The sequence below is a fragment of the Nicotiana attenuata genome, unplaced genomic scaffold (assembly GCF_001879085.1).
Source record: "Nicotiana attenuata strain UT unplaced genomic scaffold, NIATTr2, whole genome shotgun sequence".
In the NCBI taxonomy this organism is placed as follows: domain Eukaryota; kingdom Viridiplantae; phylum Streptophyta; class Magnoliopsida; order Solanales; family Solanaceae; genus Nicotiana; species Nicotiana attenuata.
Window position 1 is genome coordinate 37,924 of NW_017673884.1, and position 17,182 is coordinate 55,105.

Here is a 17,182-nt window from a genome sequence, read left to right on the forward strand (position 1 = left end):
CTCTCCTCGTTGGTACCCCTTTTTCTTCTAGTTTCCTGCAACTTTCACTCTTATATATGGGCATTGTGACTTGTCATCATTCACTATTTTCCTTCCTTGTGTATCCAGCACCCAGAAATTTTTTGCTTCAATATCTCCAAAGTCCAGAGCATAGTTAGCTAAATGATCAGCTAATTTGTTTCCTTCTCTGAGGGTGTGAGCCACTGTTACATTGCTTCTCCCTCTTTATTCCTCCGCACATATCCTATTGAGCTTCTCCCAGGATTCTCCCTTGAGACTTGAGTATACGTCTGTTATATATAGTTTTTCTAACTGAAATTTCTTATTTCTTCAACAGGTTTTGGATATTGAAGTTTACGAGAAAGGCGATTTTTGACGACATAGAGATCAACCACAATTTTGCTTGGAATTTCAAGAAAATTTTACATTACAATAGAGGGATATTATTATATGTAGTTTTTTGCTAAATGTTTATGAACACAATATTGTGACTAGCTTAAATCATTGATGTACGATTCAACTAATTAACTGATGTTGATCATTTTTGGTATTATTTTATGAAAGCAACATTATCTATATATTAATATTTCCGATTTTCTAGTTGCAAACTAAATGTGATTTAGGGACTTGTGACTTGTTTCTTTAGGAACCAGCTTTAAACTTCTCTGAATAGATATAACGGCCAGCTTCTAACTGGTCGTGACCATATTTAAACTAGCCGCGAAAATATTTTAAGGACAAGAAATTTACTGGTCGTGAAACGTTTTAACGACCATATTTAAACTAGCCGCGAAAATATTTTAAGGACCAGAAATTTAGTCCCTAAAATATGCAAATAAGTACCAGAAATGTGGTCCTTAAAACACATTTAACAACCAGTTTGAAACTGGTCGCTAAACTGTTTTAGCGACCAGCACACTATCTCGTCCTTAATAACCTTTAGCGACGGAGGCTATAAGGACCAGATTAGTTGGTCGCTATTGAGAATTTGCGACCAATTCCTTACTTTTAGGGACAAGTTTTCCCTTCGCTATTGAGCATTTTTCTTGTAGTGTGTGTTGGTTATGACCGAATTAGACCTTAGGCTATTAATATGCCTCGATTTGGAGTTGTATGTTATATGAAACATGTTTTTATTTTGTTGTTCACTCCCCGCACCCTTACATTATTGTTACGATTCATGTATACATTATTGTTGAGCCATGGACTATATCTTTTTGTGGTATTGGTATTATTATTGTGGTGATATATTGGCATATGTGTACGTGAGGTGTGGGTTATTGTTATTAATGTGTTGTGATTGAGATGCGCATGCGGCGGCATAAGAGTGGTGTGTATATTGATGCTCATGCGGGGAGATAAGGAGACATATGCGCGTGTTGCTAGTATGGAAAACACTTCATTGTGATGTACACGCAGCGAGATAAGGGGGCTCATGCACGTAAAGCTATTTTGAAAAAATATTTTTAAAATGTGAAGCTCATGTGGAGTCATAAAAGGGACTTGTAATTTGTGATTATGTTATGAGGTGCTTCGGGGGATTCTTGTTGTTATTCTTGTGTTGGATCGGTTGATGATTTGGATATGTCATTGTTTTCCCTTAATTGTCTTCGCTTTGTATTGTACAAGTTTTGATTAATTTGCCGTTCTCTAATCTCTGTTGCTTTTCATTCTATTTTGCTTTCCGTGTTAACTTTATATGGATATTTTGCATAGGTTATTGCCTAGTGAGTGTTTGAACTTAAATTTCGTCACTACTCCACTGAAGTTAGTCTTGATAATTACACCATTTGTGGTGTACTCATACTATGTTTCTGCACATTTTTGTGCACATTCAGGTACCTCAGCGCATGCCGGACGTTAGTGAGCTGATTTCGAGTTGCTGAGAGACTTCAAGGTATACCTGTTGTCCCGCGCACAGGCCTCAGAATCACCTTCCCTTGTTCCCTTACTATTGTTTGTTCTTTTCAAACAGTATTGTATTTTGAGATTTATGATGAACTTCTTGTAGAGCTTATGACTCAGTATTACCGGATTTTTGGGATTTACGACTATTATTTTTCGTGGTTGGTTATATTATGACACTCCTCAGTTTTCATTACTTTTTTAGTTGATATCTCTACCAATTTCGTTATGTATTAGGCGTACCTAGTCTTAGGAACTAGGTGTCATCACGATCCTTAAGGTGGGATTTTGGGTCGTGACAGAGGCAGTTTGAAATGTGTATTACTAGATATGTGTACTATTTTTGCTTCACTAGAACTTTTTTTCTCTCCTAGTAAATTTAACAAAGCACATCATCTGTTAATGGCATCGGACATCCAAGAGAGAATGCTATAAATATTATTTATTTGTATGTCCATTCATTATAATATTACTTGGGGAGCAATTCAGTTAGTTATGAATTAATCTAGTTACTTGTGACTAAGTTGGTTACTTAGTTAATAGTTACCAAGTTAGTTACTTGGTCACCAAGCTCTTTTCTTCCTATAAATGGGACAGTTTCTTTACCCATTTGTAAGACATCAAATAATGCAATGGAGTCTCTCTTTATGTTTCCTCTCTAATTTTCTTGTTTTACTTGCACCTTATATTATTTTATAACCTATTTGTAGTTTTATAGGCACACAGATTAGTTTTTGCCCGAGTGTGCTAACATTTAAGTGCAAGTTGTAATGCTTTGCCAGGTATGATTGCTCAGCTGAAGTCTTTTGATAGGAACGTCTATAGCACATGCTGCGCTATCCGGCCGATTATTCTATTACTTTAAGACAGTCGAGGCGCGGGATTTTGATGTGCATTATGTTTGACATTTCTCTTTATTAAAAATTTCTTTTATTTTGCTTCCCGTTTTGTCTCCTTTCTTCAACTTATTCGTGTCCCATGGCGTGTCTCATTTCCCCATTAAACTAAATTATATTAAGATGTTGTGAGATCTTTAATCTAACGAGCGCCTCTTTGTTGACTAGGCGGGGAATTATATAATTTAAAGTGTCATCTTTATTTGGTTTGCATACACTGCAGCAAATATGATATTTAACCATGAAACAATTATATAAGACAGAAAATTCATCACTACTTATTCATTTTTGTTAACAAAAAATTACATTTCATACTTAATGCATGAGTCACATATTTTTGGTGACGATACATAATGTCGTAACAAAGTTTCCCACAAAAGAAATGGATTGACGCAATTTATTGAGTAAAATTTGGTCAAAAAGTTACCATTGACACATTAGTTTCATTATTGTGTAGACAATTTGTGTCAAACTGTTATTTTTTCTTACAAAATTTAAATTTTGAATTAAAAAATTCCATCACTAAAATTTTGCTGTTACAGTCGTGGAAATTAGAATTTATGTCCCATGTGCGTGTCTCATTTCCCCACTAAATTAAACTATATTAAGATGTTGTGACATATGCAGTCTAACAAGCACCTCTTTGTTGACTAGGCAGTGAATTATATAATGGAAAGGATCATCTTACTTGATCTGCGTAAACTACAACCAATATGATACTTAACCACAAAATTATTGTCTAAGATAGAGATTTCGTAAACTAATTATTTATTTTCGGTTAACAAAAATTATATTTCGTTCTTAAATACACGAGTCATATGCTTTTAGTCGAAATGCAAATAATAAAAGTTTTATATTTTTGTAACAACCTGTAATGACCCGATAGGTCGTTTTGAGTTCTATCCCTTATTTTCTTTTTCTGAGACATCGATTAGCTCCATTTAGTATTTTTTTTTTTACTTGCGCGCGCAGTCCGTATCTTTTTCCAGAAAGATTTTATGTGAAAAATTGAAGAAAACATGAATTTTAGCTTTAAAAATGACTTGAGTTGACTACGATCAACATTTTGCGTAAACGATCCAGGATCTGTATTTTCACGATCCCGGTGAGTCCGTATCGTGATTTTGAACTTGGACGTATACCCGAAATTGAATTCGGAAGTCCCTAACTTAATTTGGCTTGATTTGTTGAAAACTATTAATTTGAAGGTTTAAAGGTTTTTTAGGTTTGACAGTAGGTTGACTTCATAACTAACGGGTTCGTATTTTGATGTTGAAACTTGAAATAGGTCCGTATTGCTATTTAAAACTTGTCTGCCAAATTTGGTGCAATTTGCAATTGGTTTGATATGATTATTACGCTTATATGTGACTCTAGTCGTTCTTATATAAGTTCCCTTTGAAATTTCATTCATTCTGAGGTTTGATGTGTAAATTTAGATGTTATTTTGGTGATCTGATCGCATAAGCGAGTTCTTATGATGTTATTACACTTGTGCACATGTTTGATTTGGATCCCAAGGGGCTCGGGTGAGTTTTGGACATGTTTAGGATGAGTTTGGATAGTGCAAAGATAGTCGGTGTCTTTGCGAACAACAACTTGCATTTGAGAGCATGGCTTGGGCTGGGCTAATATTGCAATTGCGAAGAACTTGTTCGCATTTGCAAACTGTCAGTGGTCGCTTTTGCGATCCCCGACTCAACGTGCTTTTGGGTGATCTTTGCAATTGCGAAGGTGGGTCTTTTCGCAATTGCGAGCTTTTTGTTGCAATTGCGACTTCTAGGCTTCTGATGCATAGTTCGCATTTGAAACATGTGCTTTGGATTTGCGGTGGTTGCATTGCGGACAAGATATCTCAATTGCAACATCCGCAGCTGGGTAAAAGAGGGAAAAATCTAGACTTAGCTCATTTTACGTCAATTTTCAATCCTAAACACTCTAAAAGCGATTTTCCAAGAGAATTTTCTCCCCAAAAATCATTGTTATGCAACTCTAATCCATTTCCTTTCAATTACCATTACTTTTCACGGGATTTCAACATCAAATTTTAGAATTTTTATGGTAGAAATTTTGGATTTGGGTAGAAATTGAGAAGTCTTGTAAAATTGAGATTTAGACCTCAAATTGAGTTGGATTTCGAAAATAATCAGATAGCCGGGCTGGGGGTGAATGGCTAATCGGGTTTTGGTCCGAAATTCGGGTTTTGATCAAGTGGGCCCGGGGTTAACTTTGTCACGACCCAAATCGATAGGCCGCGACAGGCACCGTGTGCCTTACCCAACCGAGTACCGTAATATATCTTTCTTATCATACCATCATGGGTAAATGGGCTAGAAGGGCCGTCATGAGATAACCAGAATAAAACAGAAGGGAATACTAGACATAGGACGACCCAACATTATATAGAAACTTATATATGTGACATACGGGCCTATAAGGCCGATATGATCATTTGTATGCTCAAAACATAGGTCGACAAGGCCATACAAGTATCCATATACATGATCTGTCTACAAGCCTCTAAGAGTACATAAACATCATAAAGGTCGGGACAGGGCCCCGCCATACCAATCAATACATGTCCAAAGCATACTGACCAAATAGGCAACTCTGGAGCAAGTGGAGTACACCAATACCTTTCGCTGAGCTGATAGCCTACTATGAGAACTGTCAACTTGTCTATCAGAACTTGCAGTATGAAAGGCAGCGTCCCCAGGCAAAAGGGACGTCATTACGAATAAACTACCGAGTATGTAAGGCAAGAAAGCATAAATAAGAACAGCAATGTAAAGAGAGGTAGAGAAGATACAACCTGTAACATCTGAGTTCCTCTGAGGGTGACTGACATGAAATGCATGATACATAAACATATACATATACTTTTAAAAACATACGCCTATGTGGGCCTCAATATCATCATATCGTACCCGGCCTCGAAGAGGACTCGGTAAAAATGTACCCGGTCAACATAAGGCTCAGTAGAATTGTACCCGGCCACGTGGAGCTCGGTAAAACCCAACTGATTAATGGTTGCACAATAGGTGTCGTACCCATCTGACTATAGCACGGCTCGGTAGAGTAAAATAGATACATATATATGATGCATGATGGACTCATGGAATCACGTTCTAAACTTTTTGGAGTGACGTAAGGTCGTCGCACCCTCGAATAACATTATTGACTTCCATACCATCAATATGAACCTCAACAGGATTCAAGGATCATACATACTTGCTTAGAATAACTTTCTAAAGAAAGAACAACATGGGTAGCCTTAGTTGCTAGGATTAGATCCGTTATGAAGTAGCTTATAATTTATGTTCATTTCACTTTAGATCATGCCAAAAGAAAGAAGGAAATGTGTTAACGTACCTTTGAAATATTCTATCTAATTGTCAAGCAAGCTCAATATGATCTTCTTACGTTTACAATGAGTAAACCGACTTCGTCGTCATCATATAAGTATTGTAACTCTCATATTTGGAAACCAATATTCTACAAGAAAACAGACAACACCTCTCCTGTTTGTACTACATCCCATATGTTACCAAAAGCCACCAAACAGCCCAAACAACAACAATATAATTCACAATAAGCTATCTAATTACTTCAACAACCATTTTGAGCGGCAAGATCGATTTTACAATTAACAAAATATGGTTTGAACCCAATTCATTTTCCATGAATCTGCCTACAACATCTACAACATCATACTTATACTTATCATATCATTTTTAACCCAAAACATCATAAGAATAATCTTCAAGTATAGGCCACACGCCTAGCACCTTAACCTTTATCATCAACCTCTTATTTTTCATGTTATCCTCCTCAATCAACTTTATTAGGACATATATAAGCTTAACAACAGCAGCCATAACATAATCAAGCTATTTATAAAAAATTCTAGCCATAACAAACTTTATATATAGCCTCAACACAGCCCAACAATCTAACAACAACATTAACTTTTCATTGTTATGTTGTCCTTTCTCTTCATACTCACATTTCCAACAACAAGTTCGACATGTAGACAATATTTTATAAGAACAACATCATAAGAGATTCCTTTTCAAGGATTTCCAGCCATTTATAGTTCATGGAAACAACCGTTCCAAAACAGTCCATTAAAAATAATAACATCTCAAACTATTTCAAGTCTCCTCTTGTAGTATTTTGCTCAAATAATGCAACCAACACACAAACAACTTCAAGCACATGTAGCAGGATGTTATACTTACCTTAAAAAGTAGAAAAAACACGAAATTTCAGCCAAGCGTAACCCACAACTATCCTCAATGACACCACAACACTATAGGTGTTGTATTCTCTTCTTGAATCAACTTTTTGGGTTCAAGTTGGTGTGTAAACACTTGTAGTTCTCCTTGAAAACATAATATATATATATATATATATATATATATATATATATATATATATATATATATATATATATATATATATATATATATATATATATGAAGAAGGGAATGATTATTACCTTAGACAGCAATAATAAAATGAAATATGAGGTTACTTACCTTTGAAGAACCCTCCAAAACAGCAACAAAATGAAGAACTACGATCTAGCAAGCACCACGGGATTTCTAGCGTTGGATTCATATTTTTATCTTAGGTTTTCACCCTAAAATCATGGAGGAACTCTTGGAGAGCATTTAGGAGGGTTTAGGAACTGTTTTGGACGAGAAAAATAAGTTAAAACGATTTAGAATTGACTTAAATACAAGCTGGAGTTTTACACCGACTTTACGGGTCCCATGGGAGCAGCTTGCGTAGTCTCGCAAAAATGCGAATATCTCTATACTCAAATTTCGTATTGACAAACGGTTAAATGATTTAGAAACTAGACCTGTGGATCTTCAATTTTTTAGTTAGATCACCTCGTAGTTCCAAGTATATTTGTAGCAAAGCTCAGCCATATTTGACCTAATTTTCAGCACATTTATGAATGTAACTTGTGATGACCTTTGCCAACTTTTGTTCCACAACTCACTTCACTTCAAAACATAACACACGACTATCATATGACTAAGCTAACTTATAACATAACCTCTTTATAGTGTTAATCACCCTGGTCTCCACAAAAGTACATGTTATAACATTCGAACTTGTCGACTTTCGACGAAACTTATTTTTTTCAATTTGTTTAGCTTCTAAACCTTCCAAAAATTGTGTTACTTGGTATTCATGATCTTAAATATTTGAAATCTCCACGGTAACATGATTAAATTACTTTATAACCTTTTAAAAGATGATTTTATTTCTGAGCTTAGTCAATTGACTTACGACATACTCTTACGTAAGAAACATGGGGTGTAACAGACTTTTTCCAAAGTTTTTAAAAATTGAATCTTTTTTACTTGTGGGTAGTTTCTAAAGCTTATTTTGAATTATTTGAACTATATTTGGTTAGAGTTGATTGGTTTAGAGGCTAATTCTAGAGAAAAAGCCACAGTTGAGCATTGATTTGGTTACAAAGTGAGGTAAGTATCGTGGTTAACCTTGACTTGAAGGATTAGGACTTGTTGGTCTATTTGCTACGTGTTTTATGTGTGGGGACAACGTATATGTGAGCTGATGAGTATCGATGAGTTGTCATTGGGTTAAAGCATGCGGGTGGAAATTGTTTCTTTGTATTAAATTATTTTGTTAGTCATGTTACACATGCTTAGGTTAGATTTTTACTTCTTTAAATTATTCGTTTAAGATGTTGTATATTTTGAAAGTTGAGTTTGATATCGTGGCACTATATTCGAAGTGAAATTGTTCCCCGTGTTGATTTTTATTATTATTCGAATTTGTATTGTAGCTTGGTGAGGAAGAGTGAGAAGAACGAAGGGTGTTGCCATACCTTATTTGCATTCATTATCATATACTGAGAGATTTGAGAGTAAAATCACGAAGGGTGATGCTGGGCTGGTGAGTAAGAGCACGAAGGGTGATGTCATGCCATTATATTCATGATATTACATGGTGAGGACGAGAGTAAAAGCATGAGGGTGATGCCGTGCCATTCCTTTTCATATAATTGCTTTATTTGATTTTCGATTTTGGTGATTCACTTGGTTATATTATTTCTTAATTCAGAAGATGTTATTTCGTGGTTTTGTACTTGTCGTTTTTATGATATTTTCCCCTTTCGCATGTCCCCTCCCAGTTAATATTTTATCATTCTTTTTCTTATTTTGCTGCTTTATATATACTTGTACAGGGTTTTTATGTAGGTGTCTTGTCATAACCTCGTCACTACCTCGTCGAAGTTAGGCTCGACACTTATGGAGTACATTGGATCGGTTGTACTCATAATACACTTCTACACTTCTTGTGCAGATGCTGGTATTGGTCCCAGCGGTGTTTGAGGTTCGTCGTCTCGGATCACATTCACTTTGAAGACTTGAGGTAGATCTGCTCGCGTTCGCAGACCTTGAAGTCCCCTTCCATTTCCTACCTTTACTGTTTATCTCTTTCGAATAGTTGTATTTATTTCAGACTATGTTTGTAGAATTCTAGTTGCTCATGTACTCGTGATTCTGTATTTCTGGGAGTAGTTAGTATCACATTGTATATATTCGCACTACATTAAATTTGGAGTTATTTCCCTTTTATCGTAATTACTTTGTGTTAAAATTGGTTAATTTATTTATTAACGTCGGCTTGCCTAGCAAGTGGATGTTAGGCGCCATCACGGTCTAGAGATTGAGAATTCCAGGTCGTGACAAGTTGGTATTAGATCACTAGGTTGCTTAGGTCTCACGAGTCATAAACAAGCTTAGTAGAGTCTGGAGGATCGATACGGAGACCTCTGTACTTATCTTCTAAAGGCTATGGAGTTCGAAAAATTTCACTTTTTTCTTTGCCTATCGTGCAATTTTATCCTATGATGTTTGAATCATTCCATTCTTTTTCTCTCACAGATGGTGAGATCATGCATACCATATACAGCCGGAGTCCCCTGTTGCAGCAATACCAGGGGTAGAGGCCAAGGGTGAGGGCGAGCCAGAGGCCGAGGAAGAGGCAGTGCTCAGCCTAGAGCTCAAGTAGTAGCACCCACAGTGGAGCCTGATATTGATCATGAGAAGGAGATCCCACCTCAGACTGCACCAATGTGACCCGCTCAGGTCTCGGAGGGATTTATTGCCACTCCCGCGCTTCAGGAAGCTCTAGTCCATTTAGTGGGCGTTATGGAGAGTGTGACCAGATTGGTGCATTTTCGGTGGCACCGGCCGTCTCTCAGGCTGGGGAAGGAGTACAGACTCCCGCTACTCACACTCTGGAGCAGATGGCTTCCATATATCAGACTCGAATAGTCCACTAGTTGGAGTAGTTCATCTTGTTATTACTGCACAGACCGGGGAGAGGCTCGCGATGTCTTCTAAGGGATTGGTGAGAATGGATAAGTTCACAAAGCTCTTCCCTATTCACTTCAGTGGTGCACCCTCTGAGGACCCATAAGATTATTTATATCGTTGCTTCGAGGTATTAAGCAACATGGGTATTGTTGAGTCCAATGGAGTAGACTTTGCAATGTTTAAGATGACCGGTTCGGCCAAGAGATGGTGGTAGGATCATGTGCGGAGCAGACCAGCTGGTTCACCGCTACACACTTGGGAGCAGTGTTTGCAGTTGTTTTTTTGGAGAAGTTTATTCCTTTCACTCTAACAGAGGAGTACCGCTACCAATTTGAGTGCCTTTTTAGCATGGTAGCATGAGTGTTACCCAGTATGAGACCCGATTTGTAGACCTAGCTCGCCATGCAGTTATCTTACTCCCTACTGAGAGGGAGAGAGTGAGGAAATTCATTGATGGACTTACTTTCGGTGTTAGGCTATAGATGGACAAGGAGACTGGGATGATATTTCTTTTTAGAGGGCCGTAAAGATTGCTAGACGGATCGAGATGATTCATGGTCAGAGTAGGGAGGTAGTATCTGAGAAGAGGCGTCGTCATTTTGGTAGTTACAGTGGTATCTCGTCTATAGGTAGGGGTTCATTTGGTAGGTGTTATACTCCAAGGACATTTCAGTCAGCGCGTCAGGAATCCCACGGTGCTTCGGGTAGTCGTGGTTCTTATGTATCTCATCCTGATCAACTAGCCTACAGTGCACCATCAGTTTCTATTAGTGCACCTTCGATCAAAAATTATTAAGGTGGTTATTCAGGTCGACAGGGTCAATTCCAAGGTCAACAGTCACAGCAGCCGGGGGCTTGTTATACTTGTGGAGATCCGAGGCACATTGCTAGATTTTGCCCTAGGTCGGAGGGCGGCATGCCACACCAGAGATCTTGCACCATGGTTTCGACACCGGTTCCTTCACCATCCGCTCAGCCAGCTAGAGGTGGGGGTCAAGCTGCTTAAGGTAGAGGTCAGGCCATTAGAGGTAGAGTTATGCATTTCCAGGTAGACATGAGGTAGAGTCATCTGACGCCGTCATCGCATGTATTGTTCTAGTTTGTCATAGAGATGCCTCAGTCCTATTGATCCTGGATCTACTTATTCCTACATGTTATCATATTTTTCTTCATATCTGGTTATGCATCGTGATTCTTTGAGTGCTCCAGTATATGTGTCCACTGATCGGCTCCAACCCTATACCACTATAAAATGGCAAAGAGTGGTCGATGCAGCTTTTACCCGAAAGGTCGGGATCGATATCCACAAGGAGCTAAAATTGGTTGGGAATTGGGTTTCTATCCAATCTAGCTATGTGTGTTGTTCTTAATTGCACTTCTAGGCCATTAGAGGTGGAGGCCGGCCAGCTAGAGGTCGTCCAAGAGGCAGGTCAGAGTGGTGGGGCCCAACCATGTTTTGTTTTGTTTCTATTCTACTTTTATGCTACTGAATGCTGAAAGTAATCTAAGTATAATGTTTTTGTAAGGGTTTTCTCAATTAATAAAAGACACTAGGGAAGTGACTTACACCTAGGCGAGTATCTAACGGGGTCTGAAACTTAGGACAAACTTGTTATAATTGGGATCATGATATAACCATTGCACATAATTACTCACTCTATACCTCTCAGTAGTTCGACTGACTTTGCCAGAATTAGCTTTCTCAAGCCCAATTGGGTGTCCAAACAATGCAAGCAAAATTGGCTCAAGTCGGGTATTACTATCTCTAGGTTTAACCCTTTAATTGGGGCCATCAATCTCTTGAATGCACCCCAATTCCTTGTTAGCCTGAATTTCCTAGACTTAGCCTCTCTTTCTCAAGAAGAGTCTAAGTCATATAGGCACGAATCAGTGTTTGCAACCACCAATTCAACAATTAAAGCATAAATCAAGCTAAATATCATTAACCCATAAACAAGTAAGCCTAAAATTGAAGACCCATTAAATACCCACACTAGGGTTGGGTCACAACCCTAGATAATGGGTTTAGCTACTCATAATCAAGGTAGAAATCAAAGATGGAGATGAAATATAAGCCATAAAAAGTAATTACAAGAGTAAAATCTAAGATTAATTGCTAAAGATGCTCTAAAATTGCTCAAAATAGCTAAGTACGACGGTTCACGTGTTCCTCAAAACAAAATATGACCTAAAAATGTGAAAAAGAACTATTTATACACAGCTAAAATTTTCGGACAAAAATACCCCTACGGAGGTTTCGCTGACAGCGTAATAATGGGCTCCTCAGCGCTTGAACTTTCGCGGACGCGCAAAAGCAAGCACGGACTGCGGTTCTTCTCTTTTGGACTGGGTCTGGACTTGATTTCGCTGGGAGCGTAAAAGCGATCGCCTCAGCATTGTCTTCAACCGCGGCCACGTAATATGTTCTCGGACCGCGCTCTTCATTTGAGCTCAAATTTCCAGTCCTCTGATTCTCAATTTCGCCCTCGGCGTTATTTGGACCGCGGCAAGTACTTCGCTACCACGCTATTTCACCGCGGGCAATGGTGTCTGTTGTGCCCAAACTTGCCTTCTCTGAACCTCAATTCCGCTGAGAGCGTAATTATGTACGCCTCAGCGGTGGACCTTCCGCGGCCGCACTATTTCATCGCTGTCAACGCTTTTAGCTTAGCTTAACTCCTTTATGAGCTGGTTATGACTTTGTTGCTTCATTTTGACCGAACCTTGCATCCAAGCACAATAAGTCAGTTTTCGGGAATACTTTTACACATTTTTAATCTAAAACCTATAGCAAAAGGGAGCATAAAATAGGCTAGAATCCCTAATTATCAACTCCCCCAAACTTAAGCTTTTGCTTGTCCTCAAGCAAACAAAGTAATTCCCACCTCCTCAAGATAAAAGAAAGGAAAATTTCAGTTGTCCTAAGGTGACTTCATCAAGCATCAATTGGGACTAACAATTACCCTCAACTCAAATGCATTATTAACAACACACAACCTTTTTAGCACCATGGCTTTAGTGCGATACAAAAGCATCAAGAGTTGACTTAACTCATCAAGGAAACGCTTTCTACTACACAGGTCATTGTGGAACTCAAACTCATACTCCTCGACTCTCCATATGCAAACCTCACTTTAGATTGTAGCACTCAGAACGAGGATTGTGGAAAAGACACTCATCTCTCTCAAAGTAAGGTCACATGTCCGGCTCTAAGTACCATAAACTTGCCTCTTATGTGAATCACCACTAATGTAAGCTCACTCAACTCGAAATCATATAGGGCTTTTGTGGGAATGTAATGAAGGCTTTTGGTTCAAGGTAGGATATGTCGGTCTATGAAGGTTTCATCTTTCCTTAAGCACTTCATTTTCTTCATTTCGGCTCACATTTTCTTGACTCTTTGAGTCATTTTCTTCTTCCTTAGGGGACTAGAGAGACACACTGTCACTCTTTCTTGTTCATGTCAATCCTTTTTCTCCTTTCTAATCATTCCAAGCCTTTCATCATTGCTTTTATTGAATCCCATCATTTTTTTCTACATTGTTCACTTTCTTTTTGACTTTTTGGCTTTTCTTTTTCTTTCTTTTTTCTTTTTGCCTTCCCTTTTCTTCATTTTGTACCTTTTATCACTTTTACATTCCTCGTCTCTCCCCCCAAACTTATACTTTTGCCAATTATGCTAAGTAAAGATCGGGTGCCAAGAGAGGATCATTTTAGAATGGATAAAGGCTTGTATCATGGTTATTGAAAGAACAAAGGCTATGGCTCAACAGGGTTGACTAGGGATAACATATTTGGTGGGCTATGGATGCTTTCAAGTCTTAATTTGGATCAAGGAGAGCCTATAATCATTTCTCAAGTCGAGCTACACTTAGAATTTCGCCTAGACAAACATTCAGGGCAAGTTCTAGACTTATTGGCACGGGACTTGGACTTGCAAATTAATACCTCACCTCACAAGCTTCTGGATTGCTAAAGAGACAGAGTCGAGGGCCAAAACAACCTTAGCTAATATTTGAGCAACACAAATGGTCCCGAAAAACCACTCGATGATTGCTTAGTCAACACAGGAGTCTAAAGGTCACAACTATCACCATCCTTTACACATCAATTTGTTTCTAACCATAAGGTCAAAGGTAAATATGTTAGGCCCAAGTGAAGCTTTGCCCGAGACACTTTTATTCATTACTACTATTTACACAAAACCAAAAAGAAAACGGACTCAAACCCTTAAGAAGGTTGTCATGCCATCCATCCTCGGGAAGAGCCACCCGGTTCACACAAACTCCACCTTTGGAAAGAACCGTGGCATTAAGAAAACCAAAGTCTTATTAATCACGAAAACTTGTAAAAGTTAGAAGCTACAAACTGAAAAATAAGCTATTAAATGAAATAAGAAGCTATGCTATTAATGAAAATTGCAAAAGAAGTTATAAAGTAAAATACGAAAAGTAAACTGAATATATACAATAGGGGATTGAGACGAATATACATAAAAGGGGAATGAATATATACATGGAAAAGTAACTTTATATACATACCGAAATTGAAAAATAACGAAAAGTGAAAAATAAATGGTAAAGTTATATACATACCAAAGGTGAAAAATAATGATAAAGAAAGATAAGTATTATAATTACATTCCAGTCATCAAATCAGAAATAGGACCACCCCCCCCCCCCCCCAAATAAGAACTAACATTGTCCTCAATGTTAAAGCAAAAATAAGATCAAAGAGGGGTTAGAGAGTAAAGAAAACTCCCTATGTGGTCTGCATCAGATCCTGCACATCAGTGGGGTCAGCTCCCTCTGGGTCCTGTGGCTGGCCCGAGTCACCTCCCTCAGGGTCCTCCAACTCAATCTCCAAGTCATCAGTCTGGGCAACCACCTCTCTCCTCACGGGCTCTGTATCATCCTCCTACTCTGGTGCCTATGCTGCCTGAGCTACTGGGACTTGCTCCTCCAATAGTAGGTCCAATGGGATGTCGCCAGCTGATCTAATCTCTTCCACCTCCTTTCTCAACAGCTTCACTAACTCCTTTGAGGCCCGAGTCTTTTTCAGCTTCTTCGTTTGCTTGCTCAGGTCCTTAATTGGTTGTCCTTGAGCCGCCAAAGCATCCATGATAAGCTTTTGGTCGTCCAGGAGCTTCTTCTGGTTATCCAGAAGCTCCTTGAGAGATTCTTCCACTAAGGCAGGCACCTGAGGCTGAGCTGGAACTGACTGAGTTGCCACTGTGCTGGATATGACAGACAGCTTAGATGTAGCTGCCTGCATCTAGTTGTTGATGATAGACAGAGTCTGGTTCACCCTCAGTGCAGTGAGAGGGTATGCTGATGAAGAGGGTACTGAAGAAGGCATGGAAGTAGATGGTTCGGAGGGAGGATGAGGTATGGCAGTGGGAGGCTCGGAACCATTAGCCACCACTCCTGGCTCTTCAGACTGGCCAGTGGAAGTGGAGGCTTTGCCCTTGGAATTGGGGTTGTCCGGACCCTGAAGGCTGTACCATGAGAATGGCCTTTTTGGCCTCACTTTGGTGTCGAAGCCCCTTCTTAACTTCCTGATCCTCCAGGTACATGGTGAGGAAGTTCGGAAAAGGGTAGGAGCTCTCATCCCTATTAACCACTCTGGTAATCACCCTGGCCATGATATTCCCAACATTGATTGGAAAAACCCGCCATGATAGCCCCCACAATAATAGCCTGGGAAACCGACATATCACTGTCATGCGTAGTAGGGTCTAACCGGCTGCACACAAAAGTCTCCCACCCTTTGCCTCGAAGTTCAAAGTGTTCCTGTAAATTGGGACCCCAGGTGTCAGCCAAGCTGGAGTAGTCCCCGGGAGGGCAATCGCTGATGCAAGCCAAGGGCGGGCCAAGTCTTCCATAGCCACCTTTTCTAAATACAAGGTCTCATATTCATCATTGAACCCAGCATAATCGTTCAAGGTCTTGCCATCAAACTTGATTTTCTTGTTCCGGACTTTGGTAAAAAATGTTCTCTTTTTTATGTGGGCGACATTGGCGTAAAATTCCTTGACCGAGTGTTCATTGGCATCAGATAGGTTGCTGTGAAGAATTTTCACCCCACTCACTCATTGAACTGCCTCGTGACATTAGGGTTATGTGGTAGCAGATCCCGCTCAATGAAGACCCTCTCATGTGTGAGTGACCTCTGAGGCTACCATTCCCTAAACTTGTGGTAGGCTTTTTCACTTACAAATCTTTGCTGCCATAACCCCAGGTTCCTTGTTCTCTCCAACCCTCCTGTCTGGGTGTCACCACCCCTCCCGTCATCAGGGATCTCAACATCTACATCAATGGGTTCCTGTCTAGGTGGAGAGGCTGGAGGAGAAGCTGATGCTGAAGACTCACTACTTTCCTCTGAGCCATTAGATGAATCGGAAGAGGCAGGGGGAGTAGGTTCATCTCGCAACTGGAATCGCTCCGGAAAGTCTGTAGGGACGTGAGTTAGCACTAAATCTCCCTCCGAAACTTCCCGGGATGGGACATATTCGCTACCCTCCGAATGGGATGCGGCTCTGTCCGCAGCTTTGATTGTTTTCCTCAGCTTCCCTACTGATTTATGGACCGCTAGTGGTAGCTTGGTCCTTCCTTGACCTCCTCTTCCCATGCCTCGGGAAGATTTAGCCCTCCCTTTTTGTGCATCACCGGTACCTCTAGATCGGACCATTGTCTGCAGACAAAATCAGTGAAAGATAATTAGTATTGGTGTTAAAAGAAACATCATTGAAGAACAGATGAAAAGTTGACAGTGTTCCAAAAACAGTGATCCGCTGACAGCAGAAAAAGGAGCGCGGCCGCGGACTAGCTACCGCTGATAATGGAATTTTGAGCACGGCCATGGAGGACTGTGATTCAGACTACCTAGCCTCTGAAGTTTAACAACCGCTGAGAGCGGATTTCTGGGTGCGGCCGCAAAAATTGAGCCGCTGACGGCGGAAAAACAAACGTGGCCGCGGACCCACTTTTACACTTCTTTGAACTTAAATTC

The 17,182-nt window shown here is 39.5% G+C and overlaps 1 long non-coding RNA gene across 1 annotated transcript in view; it reads left to right on the forward strand.

Moving 5' to 3' along the window:
• Window positions 1–541, forward strand: part of LOC109217543 — a 2,006-nt gene extending 1,465 nt beyond the window's left edge. The window contains exon 2 of the long non-coding RNA XR_002066654.1: window positions 338–541. This is a non-coding gene — a long non-coding RNA (uncharacterized LOC109217543). The remainder of the gene's footprint in view (window positions 1–337) is intronic.
• Window positions 542–17,182: the final 16,641 nt, after the last annotated feature.